Source organism: Dendrobates tinctorius, unplaced genomic scaffold, assembly GCF_039654945.1.
Source record: "Dendrobates tinctorius isolate UK_male_01 unplaced genomic scaffold, ASM3965494v1 ptg000155l, whole genome shotgun sequence".
Classification (NCBI taxonomy): Eukaryota; Metazoa; Chordata; class Amphibia; order Anura; family Dendrobatidae; genus Dendrobates; species Dendrobates tinctorius.
The window spans coordinates 1,365,486-1,384,900 of NW_027361822.1; the positions used below are offsets into that span (position 1 = coordinate 1,365,486).

Genomic DNA, 19,415 nt, shown 5'->3' on the forward strand with positions numbered 1-19,415 from the left:
CCGTAAAATCCTTTTCTCTGGGACGCTCATTGGGGGACACAGCACCCACCCTATTAGCCAAGATGGCTTCTATTTTAATTTATACGCATTTATTTATGCGATAAAAGGGTGGTCTTTTTCCTGGACATGTTGTACCTGTATTAAGGCTGATTTTGTTGTCCTACTGCTTTGGCACCAAACTGATTTCCGCCCGCAATAGGGGCGAGGGTGTATACGGCGGAGGAGGAGCTAACCTCTTTTTTTCACTTAGTGTCAGCCTCCAAGCGGCAGAAGCATACACCTACAGTATCGGTGTCCCCCATTAAGCGTCTCGGAGAAAAGGATTTTACGGTGAGTTTATCACAAAAATCCCTGTTTCAGACTATAAGACACACCTAAGTTTTAGAGGAGGAAATTAGGGGAAAAAAACTGAAGCAAAAAATTAGATCAATTCTGTACTTAATATCCCCTATCATGGTAAATATGGTCGCCTCATCCCCATCCTGATACACATGGCCCCTCATCCCTATCCAGGTATGCATGACTCTCATCCACATCAAGGTATGCATTGCCTCCTTATCCCCATCATGGTATGCATGCCTCCTCATCACTGGAATGGTATGCATGGCCTCCTCATCCGTATCCTAGCAGAAATGATCACCCTCATCCCTATACTGGTATGCAGGGTCCCCATCTCATCCTAGTATGTATAGCCCCATCCCAATCCTGGTATGCATGGCTCCTCATCCCTATACTGGTAAGAATGGTCCACCTCATCCTTATCCTGGCAGGAATGATAACCCTCATCACTATCCTGGTATGCAGGGTCCTCATCTCGTCCAAGTGTGCATGGCCCCATCACTATCCTGGAATGCAGGGCTCCATCCTTTACCTGTTATGATTGGCCCCCATCCCAGTCCTGGTATGCATGGTCCCATCCTTATCCTGGTATGATTGGTCCCATCCTTTCCTTATCCTGGTATGCATGGCCCCATCAGAAAAGATTAAAAACAAAACAGTACACTTACCTTCCCAGCTCTCACTCGAAGTATCTTGTTCCGACTCTAGCAGCTGCTTTATGCTTGTAAGCAGCGCATGGCAGGGAGAGATACTGTCACACCATGACCAAACCACATATTACCACCAAATAGTGACCTATAATACCATAAACAAGTGACAAATGCCGTCACACCATGACTAGACCACATATTACCACCACACAGTGACTGAATACTACAATACTGATCATTAATTAAAAAAGTAAAACAAAACACAATACTAAGTGACATTATACACAGGAACTCTGTATATAGTGTCAGTGTACAGGTAATGAAGTGATCACCAGTGACATTATACACAGAAGCTCTGTACATACAGTAGTATACAGTATCAGTGTACAGGTAATACAGTGATCACTGTGACATTATACACAGGCACTCTGTATATAGTGTATAGGGAATACAGTGATCACTAGTAACATTGTACACAGGACCTCTGCATACAGTGTCAGTGTACAGATAATATATTGAACACGAAGAACGGCGATCATGGAATATGCTAGGGAGAGGAAACCGGATATTCTATGCCTCCAGGAGACTCATTTACTGCAGGAAAAGGTGGAGGTGTTGAAGAGGCGGTGGATTGGGAGAGCATATCATTCCACATATTCTTCATATGCTAGAGGGGTCTCTTTATTAATAGGAGCGTCTACGCCATTTGAAGAAATTGAAAGTCATGTTGATAGTGAAGGACAGTATATTTTTGTTGTTTGTAAAATCTATGGGCAATCACTATGTATAGTAGCTATGTACATACCACCACCATATAGCGGGAAAAAGTTATGGGAGGTTATGGAATTATTTAAGCGGGGTACGGGATTACCATTACTTATTATTGGTGATTTCAATAATGTTATAGATGAGGGGTGGGATAGACATAAACAGAGTGCAGGTAAAAGCATTAGGAAATTGACGGCATTTGGGAATTCTATTAAAGAGCTGGAATGATGGACCTGTGGTGGGTGAGAAATGAGAATGCGGTGTGCTACTCTTGTTATTCTGCGACGCATGGGTCTCTCTCACGAATAGATTTGGCACTGGGAAATGAACAAGTAATAACGCAACTGGTCTGTGGAGTGGAATACCTCCCAAGGGTGATTTCAGACCATAAGCCTATAGAACTGTCCATTAGACGGATGGGGGGGGAAGATTGGGAAGGGAGGTGGGCGGAAGTTGTGGCTGGAATATATTGATATGAATATTATAAAGGAAGAATTGGAGGAGTATTGGCGGATTAATGAAGGGAGTGCTGATAGTCGGGTGGTGTGGGACGCTATGAAAGCGGTCCTAAGGGGTCTTTTGCTTCGAGAGATTTCCAGGTGTAGGTCAAAATCTCAGCTAGAAGACAGGAAACTAATAGAAACCTTAGAGAGGGTGGAGAGGGATATGGTACTGGACCCGTCAGCAGAACATCAGAGTAGGCTAAGGGGTGCACAGGAAGAGGTTAATAAGGTGTATTTGAGGAAAACAGAGAGAAGAAAGGCCTTCCAGAAAACGCAATTTTATGATGAAGGTGAAAGTGGGGCATCTGTAGTCAGTGGTGGTAGCGACACAGAGGGAATCATCTTATGTATATAAATTGAAGACTGATGAGGGAAGGGAGGTGGGGGACATAGAGTGTATCTTGGAGGAATTTAGACGATTCTATAATCTGTTTTATTCTTCGGGATCGGGGGACTCATTAAGGGACATAGAGGGTTTTCTTCAGGAAGCAGGGCTCCCGAGTATTAAAGACAGTGATAGGGGGAGACTGGAGGTGCCCATAACAAAAGAAGAGATAGAAATGGCTATTACATCTATGGCTAATAATAAGGCCCTAGGGGCAGATGGTATCCCGAGTGAAATTTACAAACAATTATTTGAGATGGTAACACCCAGACCGCAAAAGGTTTTTGAAGAGGCTCTTCGGAAGGGTGAATTACCAGCGTCCTTGAGGGAGGCCGTGGTGGTGGTCATTCCGAAAGAGGGAAGAGATCCGGGGTTGGCAGACTCTTATAGGCCCAGCTCGTTGCTGACGGTGGATGTAAAGATTTTGGCAAAAATTTTGGCTAACCATTTGGCGGGTGTGGTTCAGGATCTTGTCCATCCGGACCAATCCGGATTTATACCAAATAAGTCTACGGCAATTAATTTGCGTAGACTTTTTCTGAATTTCCAGCTGCCGTTGAACAATAGGGGCAGTAGGGTTGTGTTATCATTGGATGTGTGTAAAGAGTTTGATAGTGTTGAGTGGCAGTATCTTTGGAGGGTGTTGGAACGCTTTGGTTTTGGGCTGACCTTTATTTCATGGATACGGTTGCTATATACTTCCCCGACCGCTAGGGTCAGAGTTAACGGTCAAATGTCTGGGAGTTTTGCGCTTCATAGGGGGACTAGGCAGGGGTGTCCGCTGTCTCCGCTACTTTTTGCTTTGGCAGTGGAGCCCCTGGCACAGACAATTAGGGGGACGGCTTCGGTTAAAGGGTTCAGAAATGGCTTAGTAGAAGAAAAAGTATCACTGTATGCAGATGATGTGTTACTTTATTAGGAGGATTCTGGAGAGTCGTTGTTGAGAGTAATGGAAATTATTAAAACATTTGGGTCTATATCGGGATTAGAAATTAACTGGGTAAAATCCACTGTCATGGCTGTAGATGATTGTGTTGTTGATTTGCCAGTGTCGGGGGAGGGTAGTAGGTTGGCAGTGGTGCGACAATTTAAATACCTGGGCATTCAGGTGGCACTTCCGATTTCGAGCTATGCAGATTTGAATCTGATTCCACTGCAGAGTAAGTTTAGGAGTAAAGTAGGGGCGTGGTGCAAACTGTATCTTTCAGTAGTGGGAAGAATTAATGATTAAGATGATTTTGATGCCCCAACTGCTATACGTCTTGCACAATGCCCCTGTCTGGTTCCCTAGGCGGTGGTTTTGTACTATTGACTCTATATTTAGGGATCTTGTGTGGGGGAAAAAAGCAGCCAAGGATCAGACTTGGAGATATTTCAGAGGCCCAAGGATGGAGGGGGACTGGCGCTTCCGAACCCTTGGATTTATTACTTAGCTGCTCAGGGCCAACAGATGAGGGGGTGGAGGGATGTGTCTGGGGCTGGTTCAACACAAAGGGTCTTGGTTCAGGTGATGGGGAGGGATCCCTTGGTTCAGGGGTTGGAGGCAGGAAGCTTTAGGAAGTTAGGTTTGATGTATCCTACTTTAGCGCTGATACATAAAGTCTGGGAGGCAATTAAAAAGATTAGGGGTTTGGAACACTTGACAAATTTTTCTCCGATATGGCAAAACGAGACTCTACCGGAATTTGTTAAAATGGGAAAATTTAAAAATTGGATGAGCCTGGGAATACAGTACATGGTTCAGGTGCAGGACGCGCAGGGACTGGTGCCCTTTGGAAAGTTGCAGGAAGATTATGGGCTACCGGAGGTCTGCAGATTTCAATATGGGCAGTTGATTATGCTACGCAGAATAGGACGATGAATATGGAGATTCACAAGGATATATTGATTATGTCTGTGCAGAGGGGGGAATAAAAGGGGTAGTGTCGGACATTCATAAGGATCTAATGCATACTTTTTTAAATAATTACCCTATTAGAGCACAGGGGAAATGGGACGAAGACTTGGGTAGGATAGAGGAAGATAAATGGGAAGTGATTATGGAATATATACCCCAATTATCGCTGAGTGAACCGGGCAGACTCTCGCAGATATATGTACTCCATAGAGTATATAGTACTCCTGAACGGCTGTATAGAGCGGGTCTGAGACAGACTACTGAGTGTCCTCAGTGCCGAATGGAGGGGGCTGGAATTCTCCATATGTTATGGCAGTGTCCAAATCTGAACTCATATTGGACAGCGGTGCTTAATGCCATAGGAGGAGCGTATGGTTGTAGGATTGAGAGGGATCCCGTGGTGTGTATACTGGGATATGTGGAGGAGGTCCAGGTACATAATAAATATAAAGTGGCTATAGCTAGATTATTATATATTGCACGAAAACTGATCGCCAGATACTGGATAAATGAAGATCCGGCGACGTTGAGGGAACTTTTCAGACAGTCTGACTCTATTGTGAATATGGAAAAAGATATTTACGTTAAGAGAAAAAGCATAAGAACATTTGAGACACTGGACACCTTGGGTGGAGAGAAGATGACCTTGATCTTAGGTTACACCATGCATTATTTGCTGCTCTTGTATGTAATGGGGAGGGGAAGGGAGGGAGGGAATTTCTGAAACTAATGACTATTGTTAATGTTTTCATTGCGATTTTTGTTCTATTGTTTTGTACCTGAATTTGGTTAAATAAAAATGTATCTGATTTAAAAAAAAAACCCAGATAATATAGTGATTACTGGTGACATTATACATAGGAGTTCTGTACTGAGTATACAATGTATAGTGTCAGTGTACAGGTAACACACTGACTCACCAGTGACGTGTCTAGCTGAAGTCCTTCATCTTTGCTTTTCCTTTTCATGGAGAGCAGACCACCATCACTTCTTCCAGGCAGGACTCGCATAAAATATCACACAGTTACCTAGGGCACGGCTTCCAGAGCACATTCCCCACTTTTTCCCTTTCCTCTACACTGCACATCTGAATACAGATATGCACTCACCATTAATACATAATTGGTTATTATGCAACCCACCATTCCAAATATAAATTATAATATGCCACTAAGCCCATTCTAGCTATACATAGCCACTTTCCCCACCTAATATATAAATTAATTAGCCCCTGTACTCTTTCCCCCAATTCATTACCAGTCATTGCATACTCAACGCCTCCTACTATGTACCTCACGCTCCCCCGACTCATTATATTTACATGCCCCTTCCGCCCCAATTCATTGTCATGTCTTCTCTCTCCCACCCTCTATTCATTTACAACAGCTCTACCCCCACATTCAATACATCATTTACTCCCCCACCCTCAAAATTCATTAAAAAATTTGTTAAAAATTTGAATCCCTTCCCTGCTTTAACCCCCCCACATCATGTGCAGTCCCCTTTACTCCTTCCGCCATCATGTGCAGTCCCCCTTTAACCCCCTCCCCATATCATCATGTGCAGTCCCCCTTTAAACCCCACACCATCATGTGCAGTCCCCTTTAACCCCCCACATCATCATGTGCAGTCCCCCTTTAACCCCCCACATCATCATGTGCAGTCCCCCTTTAACCCCCCACATTATCATGTTCAGTCCCGCTTTAACCCCCCAAATCATCATGTGCAGTCCCCATTTAACCCCCCAAATCATCATGTGCAGTCCCCCTTTAACCCCACATCATGTTCAGTCCCGCTTTAACCCCCCAAATCATCATGTGCAGTCCCCATTTAACCCCCCAAATCATAATGTGCAGTCCCCATTTAACCCCCCAAATCATCATGTGCAGTCCCCCTTTAACACCCCCACGTCATCATGTGCAGTCCCCCTTTAACCCCCCTCCCCACATCATGTGCAGTCCCCCTTTAGCCCCCCACATCATCATGTGCAGTCCACCTTTAACCCCCCACACCATCATGTGCAGTCCCCCTTACTCCTTCCCCTGTCATCATGTACAATTCTTCCTCCTCTCCCCACACCCATTTAATTCAATATGTACAGAAACAAAAAAAAGCTCTGCCTCCAGCATCAGGCGTCCTGTGCACGCCGCGACGGCCGGTGGACTTTTCAATCTTCTGCACAGGCACTGGTGCGCGCTCTCCTGCTTGCCACACTGATGAGGGCAGCTCTCACAAGCTGACAGGGGGCCGCCGCGGTCCTGGTCAGCGCCTGCACCAAGATAGTACGCGCGCACCAGGGCCAGTGCAGAAGATTTAACGAGCCAGTGGCCCATTTTAAAGCTCAGGGCCGCCGACCCAGCGGGCATCTGCCCTCCTGGGCAGATTATCAATCCAGGCTCGTCTTCTAACAATAAGGGTAGTGATGAGTGGACGTGCTCGGGTATGCAACGAGTATGGCAGAAAACTGGTCACTGGATTTTTATCAGTCCAGAGTCATTGGTCTAACGTCCATTTAGAAAAGCTTCAATCAGGAAAGTGCCAGTGCCTCGAATAAATTGTCCATTTGGTGTATAATAATGGTGGGTAAGACAAGACTGAACACAAGACCTTCACAGCCTTCTACACATTATAGGGGAGATGTCATGACACTTTCTCTCCATCTACCTGATGATCCTGAGAAACATTGGGATCTTCTTGTTTACAGTCCTGTGGAAGAAGAGGACGGGGACATCTCTCTGGTGTTGTCCTCTCACTGGATAGATCTGGAGGAAACACATACAGGGACTGAATTCATTCTTTACATACAGATAATTATAGGCCGTGTGTATTTAGTCCTGTCTAGTACCTGGTGATGTCAGGGGCTGGGGAACCTCCATCATGACGTCCTTGTACAGATCTTTGTGTCCTTCTAAATACTCCCACTCCTCCATGGAGAAATAGACGGTGACATCCTGACACCTTATAGGAACCTGACACATACAATGACACCGTCATCCCCCGATCCCTCCATAGCGTTACTGTATAATGTCCCAGCATTCCCAGCAGTGTCACCTCTCCAGTCAGCAGCTCAATCATCTTGTAGGTGAGTTCTAGGATCTTCTGGTCATTGATGTCCTCATGTATCAGGGGGTGAGGTGGAGGCCCCGTGATTGGGCTCAGGGGTCTTCCCCATCCCTCAGACACAGGGTCCTGACAGCGCCCACTAGAGGTCTTCTTCACTACTGTGTAATCCTGGTTATGGAGAGACACATTAATAAATCTCACTACAGACATTTCCAGAGTCCTCACCTCTCCAGCTCTGTCCATCTGTTATTCCCAAAGATAAGAATGATGTAATGTGACGTCATCAGAATCTCTCACCTCTCCAGTAAGCCGGAAGAGGATCTCTAGGGTGAGGTGTAATATCCTCTCCGCCATCTTGTCCCTGTCTCTATCCATCCTTGTAGGGTCACTCAGGAGAATTCTCTTATATAGAAGATCTCCACTGAGAGGATCCGATATTGTAGGGACCTGAATGGGGAGAAGATGACGATGTAACATCATAAAGATCCCATGTAAGAAATCTCCGGAGCTGTTACCGGCTTCACATGATCACTACATCCAGTCATGGCCCCGTCCTGCCCCCGGTATAACACACAGTCCCATTATAATACAGGAAAGCTGTATATCTTTGTACCGTGTCAGCCAGTAGATATTCAGAATTAAGAGTCCTCAGTGGTTGATACCTTTTATTTATTCAATATTTATGGTCATAACTGTCTATCCCTCTCCCATAATGATAATTCTGCTGCACGTCACTTTTCTTATCTATTGCATTTTTTCTGTGCTGTATTGTGCATAAATATGTGACTCTTCAGATTTTGTATTAGTCTATGCCTGATGAAGAGACCTGAGTAGTCTCAAAAGTTTGCAATGTGTTACCATCTTTTCAGTTAGCCATTAAAAGGTATCAACCACTGAGGACTCTCAATTCTGAATATTTTTCAAGTCCCATTATAGTCACATACAGAGATTTATCACAGGCCCAACACTGTTAATGTCCCCTGTGCCCAGTAATGGGGAATCTCCAGCACCTACCTCCACCTGCAGAGCCGCACACCACATATATGGCTGTTCTGTGCGCACAGGACCTGGGATGAGGTCACAGGAGGGGAGGAGTCAGGGGTCACATGATCAGGGGCCTCAGTGTATGCAGGACTCTGCTGTGCTGGTTGGCATGGTGCTGGATGAGGGGAAGGTTGTGGTACCACAATAACATATAGCCTTACAGCTGAGTGGGCATTTGGAGAATCATCAAATAAACAAAAATCTCAAGTGTACCCATTACCTCTCAGAAAAGCTAGCAATGTCACATAACAGTTGTTCTCTACTGTAATGCCCCATCTTCATAAGTCCAGTCTGGTGCAGAAATGCAAAAAAAAAAAAAAAAGTGCATATGTTCCCCCAGAACGGCGCCGCTCATACAATCTCCGATGCATCGTATTTATTACATTTGGACCAATAATGGCAGATTTGGAGATCATTTGCATCTCAACCCAAATTAGCTTTCCTTGGAAGGGGTTACCACAACATAATCTACAATCTTATAACAAGAAGAGAGGAAACTGTTATATCTGCAATCGGGCCACCCGATAGTATGTCTATAGGTGTAGGATGAGAGGTCAGAAAGAATCTCATAGTGGAATGCGGAGGGGCACATATGTATAAATATATATATATATATATTGTAGGGATTCTACTCGCTTAGGTGCAATGGGAGACAGTCAGGAGGCAGGTTCCCTTGAAGTTCATGCGGTTTATTACGTCATAAATCAAACAGCATGTCACCAAAATAAACAGCCTTCAGTTCAGGCGACAAAATAACATCAAAATGTTCAGGCTCAGTCCGCGAGCCTCAGGGCACACAGGAGGTGTATACCCCCCTCACATAGAGCTGCCTTGTTCATGAGCAGGCCACATTATAAGGGTGTAGCCACACCCATGAACCCAGCAGCTGACTGGTCACTTGACTGTGACCTCACCACAGGGCCTTCAAAATAATAATAATACAGCAATATTTGTTATGCCTTACATTATAGAGACAAGCCATTTATGAGACACATCGATTATACGACCCTTAGCCCTGCCACATACCTCCCCCCTCTGCCTAAAGCCATGGGGCTTGGCACTTTCACCTACCAGGCAAGGGATTCTGGAGGGCATCGGCATTCCCATGTAGCTTCCCGGCCCTATGCTCTACATGGAAGCTGAAGTCTTGTAGGGCTAAGAACCAGCAGGTGACCCTAGCATTCTTACCCTTTGTTTCCCTCATCCACCTGAGTGGGGCATGTGTTATGAATGAGTCACCGAGGAGGAAAAAACAAAAAGCAAGCTAAGCCCAGAAAACTGGAGAGGTTGGTAACTAGCGGATTGCAGACCCCTGATCCTATCCACAACAACTAGCAGTAGCCGTGGAGCGTGCCTACAGTGGTCCTAGACGCCTCGTCACGGCCGGACAACTAAATAAGCCTAAAGAAAGGGAAAATCTAAACTGCCCCAAAGCAATAGGCAGCCCCCAACATGTATTGTCGGTGAAACAAGATGAAAACACAGACACAGGCAGAAAGATAGGCTGAGCAAACGATGGGGCCCTCGCTAACTAGCAAGGACAGGAAAGAAAAGCTGCTGTCTGCAATCACGCAAAAAACCCTGCCAAAAAGAATGTCCAATACGTCTGATAGAAAAAGGCCCTGAAGTTGCTAGACTTCAAATCACTATATCAGCACTCAGGTATATTCTGAAGACAGAGCAAAAGAGATCAACTGATCAGAGACAAAATGGGGATTCAGCCCAGTCCAAGCCAGGGCTGGCTGAACACAAAAACTAAGTAAACCAGACAAAAACTCATATGAACAATAGCAGAGAAAACTTAGCTTTAGGAAGGCAGGAACCAAACTGGAAACCAGGAGTCAGGAAAAATCAGCAAGAAACTAGGGAGTCGGCTGCCTTAAATCCAATCAGAAACTCCTGATGTCCAATCGCAGTCCTCTTCCTCAGGTTGCCGGTCTCTGCCATTTAGATCAGCTTCATTACCTCCCTTCACCAACAGAGGGAGTCCAGATAGAGAACTCACTACTCCTCTGTCAGCACTGCCAGCTCCATAACCATCACCAGAAGCCAGAGGCAAACCCGAAAATAAGCTCACAACAGGCATGGTCGGATATTAATCTAAACTTCCGTCCCACCAGGAAGTACTGTAATGTATCCATTGCCCATTTTATGGCCAAACACTCCTTCTCTACAACTGAGTAATTTCTCTCACAAGAACTCAACTTCCTACTCAAGTAGAGAACAGGATGCTCCTCCCCACATATCTCTTGGGAAAGGACTGCTCCTACCCCGACATCTGAGGCATCTGTCTGGAGGACAAATTCACATTTACAGTCTGGGGCCACCAAATCGGGTTGCTTACAAAGAGCTCCCTTCATTTCCTGGAAGGCTGACTCGGCTTCTTTGGACCAGCTGACCATCACTGACTTTGTCTCCTTAAGCAGATCAGTTAGAGGTGCAGCCATTGTGGCGAAGTTTGGGATAAACCTCCTGTAATATCCCACAATCCCCAGGAAGGCTTTAACTTGCTGCTTTGACAGAGACCTCGGCCATGTTTGAATTGCCTCCACTTTATTAAATTGAGGTTTGATCTTGCCATGCCCCACTACATATCCGAGGTACTTGGCTTCTTCTTTACCCAAGGCACACTTCTTTGGGTTTATTGTAAACCCCGCCTCTCTTAGCGCATCAAACACTGCTTGAACCTTTTCCAGGTGAGTCTCCCAGTCCGGGGTAAAGATGATGATATCATCCAGGTATGCGGCAGCGTATAGTTTATGAGGTGCAAGGATTCTATCCATAGCCCTCTGGAATGTTGCCGGAGCTCCCTGCAGGCCAAACGGCTTCCGGAAATACTGGAAGCACGCGTCTGGTGTGGAAAATGCCATCTTCTCCTTGGCTTCCTGTGCCATAGGGATCTGCCAGTATCCCTTTGTAAGATCCAAGGTGGTTATGTACCTGGCAGGTCCAAGTCTCTCGATGAGCTCATCAACACGTGGCATGGGATAAGCGTCGAACTTGGAGACCTCATTCAGCTTCCGGTAATCGTTACAGAACCTCCATTCACCATCAGGTTTTGGGACCAGGACAATCGGGCTCGACCAGCCGCTCTTGGATTCCTCAATGACCCCGAGCTTCAACATACGCTGCACCTCCTTGGAGATTACATCTCACCGGGCCTCAGGAATACGATACGGTTTCACGTTCACCCACACATGTGGCTCGGTCAGAACTTCGTGCTCCACCACCTTCGTGCACCCCGGCAACTCTGAAAACAGGTCCCTGTTTTTCTGGAGTAACTCCTAGCACTGCTGTTTCTGGGCCTTCGATAGTGTCTCCGCTATGGTAACCGCTCCAACCTCCCCTTCTAGGTTGCCTAGCAAGCACGGAGTTACCGCTGGCTCTCTATCTTGCCATGGCTTGATGAGGTTGACATGGTAAACCTGGTATGGCTTCCGTCTTCTGGGTTGGTGGATCCTGTAGTTTACGTCTCCCAGCTTCTCTACCACCTCATACGGCCCTTGCCACTTGGCCAAGAACTTACTCTTCACCGGCGGGATTAGCAAGAGAACTCGGTCTCCCGGATTGAACTGCCTCACTCTGGCTGACCGGTTGTAGACCCTGGCCTGAGCCTTTTGTGCCTGGCGGAGATGTTCTTTATCAATGGGCATCACCTTCGCAACCCTCTGCTGCATCAGTGCCACATGCTCAATGACGCTTCTGGGGGTGTGACTTCAGCTTCCCAGGTTTCCTTGGCTATATCTAGGAGACCTTGCGGATGTCGGCCGTACAGTAGCTCGAAGGGCGAGAACCCCGTGGAGGCCTGGGGGACTTCACGGATAGAAAACAGCAAATACGGTAAGAGACAATCCCAGTCTCTACCATCTTTCTCTATGACTTTTCTCAGCATGCTCTTCAGTGTCTTGTTAAACCTCTCAACAAGGCCATCTGGCTGTGGATGGTACACTGAAGTCCTCAACTGGGAGATTTGCAAGACTCTGCACAATTTCCTCATCACCTTGCTCATAAAAGGTGTCCCCTGGTCGGTCAGGATCTCCTTCGGCAAACCCGTCCGGGAAAACACATGGACCAGCTCGCGGGCTATACTCTTCGAGGAGGAGTTTCTCAGGGGAATGGCCTCAGGATAGCATGTGGCATAGTCCAGGATGACTAATATATACTGATGGCCCCGAGCTGATTTAACTAAGGGACCGACAAAGTCCATGGCAATTCTCTCAAATGGCACCTCAATAATAGGCAGTGGCACAAGAGGGTTCTGAAAATGAGATGTGGGGGCAGTTAACTGACATGTCGGGCAGGACCTGCAATAGTTTGCTATTTCCCGGTGACACCCAGGCCAATAGAACCTTTGTACAATCCGTTCCTGCATTTTTTTCCACCCCCAGGTGTCCCCCCAAGATGTGTGAATGGGCCATGTCCAACACTTTCCGTCTATAGGGGCCTGGTACTATTAACTGCTCTACCACCTCCTCCCTTATTTTCGTGACCTGGTACAACAATTCCCCACTCAACATAAAATAGAGAAACCTTGTGTCTGCTCCCGGCTCTTGTGCAACCCCATTAATGACGGTGACATTGTTAAAGGCTTCCCTCAGCGTGGGGTCCCTATGTTGAGCAGTCCCAAAATTCTCTCCGGCCACCCCTAACTCTGGGATGTCAGGGGACCCTTCCTCTTCATCCCCAACAAGGACACATAAAGGAAACCCGTCTGCCTTTGGTGGTGGCGATACCTCATTGGGGTGGATTGGTTCCCTGCTCTTGCTAGCACACTCAGAACCCTTCCCCCACAAATCCCAAAACAGACAGAAATCCCAGCCAATAATTATAGGATGCAACAAGTCTCGAACAACGCCAACTTCATGCGACTCGGTGCCATGCGCCGTTTCAATATTCACCCTAGCCATAGGGTAGTGCTTTGCATCGCCATGTATGCACCGAACGCCAATCTTTTTACCCGGGAGTATGTTGAAAGGAACACTGGCCCTCACAAGGGTCACCAAGCTCCCAGAGTCTAGAAGCGCCATTGCTGCTCGCTCGTTCACCTTCACGGGACACGCTTGTGGCCCCTCATTAGGTGGCGAATTCACACTGCAAGCTGGATATGCGTAGTATGAACTACAGCGTCCCATGCTGCAGTCCATCTGCTCGGTGGTCTGGGAACAACGGGCAGCTATATGTCCCGGCCTGTGACACTTCCAGCAAATAATATTACCCGAGGGGACCTTGGGCACCGCCTCCCCCGCCCCTTTTGACCTTGGACGCACCACCCCTTTTTGGGACTCCGCCCCCTGCTGGGTCCCCCAATACGGAATGGGCTGCTTCCCCAAGGAACCTTCCATCCCCTGGTATCTCTCGACCCAGCCCAACCAGTTCATCGGCATTTTGGGGATCACCCTGGGCCACCCAAGTCTGTAGGGGTCTCGGCAGAGAATGCACAAAGGGATCCATGACCACTCGCTCTACCATCTGTGCTGAGGAAGACGACTTTGGCTGCAGCCATTTCTGGACCAGGTGCAACAGGTCGAACATTCGGGAGCACGGCAGTTTGTCCCGGTGATAGGCCCAGCGATGAACTCGCTGTGCCCTGGCAGTCATTGTTTCCCCCAAGCGTGCAAGAATTTCCACTTTTAATTTGGGATACTCTCTGGCGTCTTGTACAGTCAGGTCAAAGTATGCCTTCTGGGGCTCCCCCGTTAGGTATGGGGCCAGTACCTCTGCCCACCGCTCTGGCTGAAGTTTTTCCCTCTCAGCCACCCTCTCAAACACCGTCAGAAAGGCCTCTACATCATCCTCAGGGGTCATTTTTTGCAATGCGCATTTTACTGCCTTCATGACGTGGGGCGCTCGTCCTGCCCTCCTAGATGGCGGTTGCCAGAAGCTGCATCAGCTGCCGTTGCTCCTGCTGGCTCTACTGCTGTTGCTCCTGCTGGCTCTGCTGGAGCTGCTGTAAGAACAGCCTGTTGGCCTCCTGTTGCTGTGTCTGGGCCTGGACCAGGTGTTTCAGCAGGTCCTCCATTATTCCGGGTAGAGCTTGCTGCCTCGCTGAAAACTTTACCCAGGACATGCAGTAACGGTCTCAGGTCTCTGCTGGGAACTCTGCCCGCATTCTCCACCAATTGTAGGGATTCTACTCGCTTAGGTGCGACAGGAGACAGTTAGGAGGCAGGTTCCCTTGAAGTTCATGCGGTTTATTATGTCTTAAACCAAACAGCATGTCACCAAAATAAACAGCCTTCAGTTCAGGCGACAAAATAACATCAAAATGTTCTTTCCTTCAGGCTCAGTCCGCGAGCCTCAGCGCACACAGGAGGTGTATACCCCCCTCACATACATCTGCCTAGTTCATGAGCAGGCCACATTATAAGGGTGTAGCCACACTCACAAACCCAGCAGCTGACTGGTCACATGACTGTGACCTCACCACAGGTCCTTCAAAATAATAATACAGTAATATTTGTTATGCCTTACATTATGGAGACAGGCCATTTATGAGACACATATCTCCCATCGATTACACCACCCTTAGCCCTGCCACAATATATATATATATATATATATATATATATATATATATATCGTTTATACTCATGTATAAGCTGACCCGAGTATAAGCTGAGGCACCCAATTTTGCCACAAAAACCTGGGAAAACTTATTGACTCGAGTATAAGCCGGGTATGCATTGTCCCCTCATCCAAATCCTGTTATGCACGGATCCTCATCCCCCAACCTTGTCTGCATGGCTCCTTATCCCCCAAAAACCAAAAATGTTTTGGACCACATATGAGGTATACTCAGGAGAAATTGCACAACAAATTGTATGTTCCTTTTTCTCCTGTTAGCATTGTGAAAATGAAAAATTTGGGGGCAAAACCAACATTTCTTGCAGGAAAAATTTATGTTTTCATTTTCGCAGCTCAACGTTATAAAATTGTGTGAAGCGCCTGTGGGTTCAAGATACTCATCACACCCTTAGCTGAATTCCTTGAATGTTGTCGTTTTCAAAATGGGGTCACTTGTGAGGAGTTTCCACTGTTTAGACATATCAAGAACTCTGCAAACATTACATGGCATTCGCAGTCTATTCCAGACAATTTTGCGCTCCAAAAGTCAAATGGTGCTCCTTCCCTACCGAGGCCTGCCATATGCCCAAACAGTAGTTTTGCGCCACATATGGGGTATTGGCGTACTGACGAAAAATTGCACAACAAATTGTATGGTACATTTTTCTTTTGTTACCCTTGTAAAAATACAAAATTTGGTTTTGCGCACTTTCAGGGGTGTATCTTTAAAATAGTGCCACTTTTGGGTATTTTCTGTCATATAGATCCCTCAATGTCACTTCAAATGTAACGTGGTCCCTAAAAAATAGGTTTTTTAAGTTTTGTTGGAAAATTGAGACATTGCTGATCAATTTTTAACCCTTTGTAGTGCAGCAGGGTTGGTGCAGTGTGACAGATAAGTAGTGACCCAGGAAAATTCAAAGCAAAGTGTCTTTTAATTGCGTACTCAAAAAACAGAAAGTAAATAGGATCCGCCGGATCGTAGCCGGGAAACAAGATAGTCCGTAACTGGGACCAGTTACCGTGGGCGACTGCACCGCCGTGTATGCTGAGGGGTGCCAGGCCTTTTGGCTACATGTTGCTTCACACAGGCTGAAGTTATGGCAGAGCTTTCTGCTCTGCAGGTTTGCAAAACAAGACTGACACCCCCAACCCACTGCTGCAGGGGTTTTTACAAAGAACCTGTGGCCGTAGTCCACATGGAAAACCTGGGCTGGGGGAGGAAACGAATAGCCCTGCTACTTTCCTGTAGTCCATTTCAAAAATAAAAGCCCATGGCAGGTTTTCCTAAATCTGCCTTGGACAAATAGCTTGCCCAAGACCAACTCTTACTTTTATTTTGCATTGCAATCACAGCTATAGCTGTGACTGCAATGTACTCCCGCAGCCTCAATATGCCACTGTGCGCATCCTGGGGGACACATAGCGACCCTCACATATAACACCGGTCACTGCTTCACACCTTGTAACTTCGTAAGGAAAAAAATGATGTTAAAAAAAATATGCTGATGTAAAATAGTCAAGTGGGAAATGTTATTTATTAAGTAGTTTGTGAGGTATAACTATCTGGTTTAAGGGTATAAAAATTTAAAAGTTAGAAAATTGCCAAACTGTCTCCAAAATTCTGATATTTTCATAAATAGATAAAAAATATTGGCCTTAATTTACCACTAACAAAGTACAATGTGTCATGAAAAACAGTCTCAGAGGCACTGGGATACATTGAAACATTTCAGAGTTATGACCACATAAAATGACACAGATCAGAATTGTAAAATTTGGCCTGTTCAGGAAGGTGAAAACAGGCTTGGGCTGAAGGGCAAACATCCAGGTAGATGAATATAGGCAACTCATCAGAGAAAGGAGTGACAAGAGTTCATCAGCAATTCTCCTGAAGAACAGGTGGTACGCAGTCATGTACTGGAGCTGGAGCTGAATACAACGCTGGTGCTAAAACTAAAGTGTCTAAACAAATGTTCAGCACAGGTGCCTACCTAGGCTTTGTGGTCAATAAATATGAAAAATAAAATGCAAAGAGAGGCGCAATTAGTGTACCTCTGTTTAAATTAATTCCCTAACTGAATCGACAGGGTGCTCACCTTACAGGGTTGTGCCACCCTTGCACAACCACGGTGTGAACGTGAATGGTAGTTGGGGAGCGTGTCCTCGCAACCCAGAAGGGCACTGTACGTGGCTGTCAGCAACCTCCACTCTCCTGGTCAGTCCATCTCTCACCGGCTTCCGGATGTGAAGTTGAGACCGATCCCAGCCGTAAGTGAACACCAAGGATATCCACCTGAGGAAGACGGCTGTGACCGTAGAAACGCGTTGTGGGTATTGGAGGAAAAATTAAAGCTGAGTTTTTTACCCTTTTTCTGGTTTCTGCCTCTCCTTTAGCGCTCCTATACACCGCTTTTTTTGTTGTTGCCTCACATTGTGGTCAATAAATGTCATCCTTTCATGGCAGAAGGACACTTACAGCAGGACAATTCTTCATGCCATGAAACTACATAGTTACAAATTTCTTCCAGGAACATGACAGTATGTTTTATCTTGCTTCATGGCCTTCACAGTTCCCAGATCTTAATTCCACAGAACACATCCAGGATGAGGTAGAACAAGTTGGTCAGAGCTTGTTAATAACCCTTGTCTAGTTTGTGGCAACTGTAAAAAAAAACAACAACTATCGAATCCCAATGCCAATATTCCTGCAGAAAGATCAATAGTTATTAGAATGAACTACATACACTGTGTTCCAAATTATTATGCAAATGAGATTTTTCTCTGATTTTCCTAAATAGTCGGTACAAATGACAGTCAGTCTAATAAAAGTCATCGCCGGTTAGAGTATACATCAAATTTTATTGAAGAAACCTCCCAATAATAACAGTATAATCTCCAAAATGAATAAAAACTCAAATTGCACTGTTCCAAATTATTAGGCACAGTAGAATTTCTAAACATTTGATATGTTTTAAAGAATTGAAAATGCTCATTTGTGGGATTTGCAGCATTAGGAGGTCACATTCACTGAACAAAAAGGATATTTTGGAGTTAAATAGCTTAACAGGCCAAGTTACATGTTAACATAGGAACTCTTCTGTGACATCACCTTCACAATTCTTGCATCCATTGAACTTGAGTTTTTTGGAGAGTTTCTGCTTGGATTTCTTTGCATGAAGTCAGAATAGCCTCCCAGAGTTGCTGTTTTGATGTGAACTGCCTCCCACCCTCATAGATCTTTTGCTTGATGATACTCCAAAGGTTCTCTATAGGGTTGAGCTCAGGGGAAGATAGTGGCCACACCATGAGTTTATCTCCTTTTATGCCCATAGCAGTCAATGACTCAGAGGTATTCTTTGCAGCATGAGATGGTGCATTGTCATGCATGAAGATGATTTTGCTCCTGAAGGCACGTTTCTGCTTTTTATACCATGGAAGACAGCTGTCAGTCAGAAACTCTATATACTTTGCAGAGGTCATTTTCACACCTTCAGGAACCTTAAAGGGCCCTACCAGCTGTTTCCCCATGATTCTGGCCAAAACATGACTCCTCCACCTCCTTGCTGACGTCGCAGCCTTGTTGGGACATAGTGGCCATCCACCACCCATCCACTACTCCATCCATCTGGACCATCCAGGGTTGCTCGACACTCATCAGTAAACAAGACTGTTTGAAAAAGTCTTCATGTATGTCTGGGCCCACTGCAACCATTTCTGCTTGTGAACACTGTTTAGGGGTGGCCGAATAGTAGATTTATGCACCACAGCAAGCCTTTGAAGGATCCTACACCTTGAGGTTCGAGGGACTCCAGAGGAACCAGCAGCTTTAAATATCTGTTTGCTGGTTTGTAATGGCTTTTTAGCAGCCGCTCTCTTAATCCGATGAACTTCTCTGGCAGAAACCTTCCTCATTCTGCCTTTATCAGCACAAACATGTCTGTGCTCAGAATCAACCACAAATCTCTTAACAGTACAATGATCACGTTTAAGTTTTTGGGAAATATCTAATGTTTTCATCTCTTGACCAAGGCATTGCACTATTTGATGCTTTTCAGCAGCAGAGAGATCCTTTTTATTTCATAAATTCTTTGAAACCTGTGCCCTGTTTAATAATGTGGAACATCATTCTTAAGTAGCTTTCCTTTAATTGAGCTCACCTGGTAAACTAATTATCACAGGCATTTGAGATTGATTTCAGT

The 19,415-nt window shown here is 45.8% G+C and overlaps 1 protein-coding gene and 1 long non-coding RNA gene across 2 annotated transcripts in view; both read right to left on the reverse strand.

Annotated features, from left to right (window-relative positions):
* Positions 1–1,267, reverse strand: part of LOC141050960 (uncharacterized) — a 33,503-nt gene extending 32,236 nt beyond the window's left edge. Inside the window, exon 1 of the long non-coding RNA XR_012220565.1 lies at positions 1,008–1,267. This is a non-coding gene — a long non-coding RNA (uncharacterized lncRNA). The remainder of the gene's footprint in view (positions 1–1,007) is intronic.
* The window catches only part of LOC141051164 (uncharacterized), a 195,163-nt gene that overhangs the window by 34,124 nt on the left and 141,624 nt on the right, over positions 1–19,415 (reverse strand). The gene's annotated exons all lie outside the window — the stretch shown is intronic.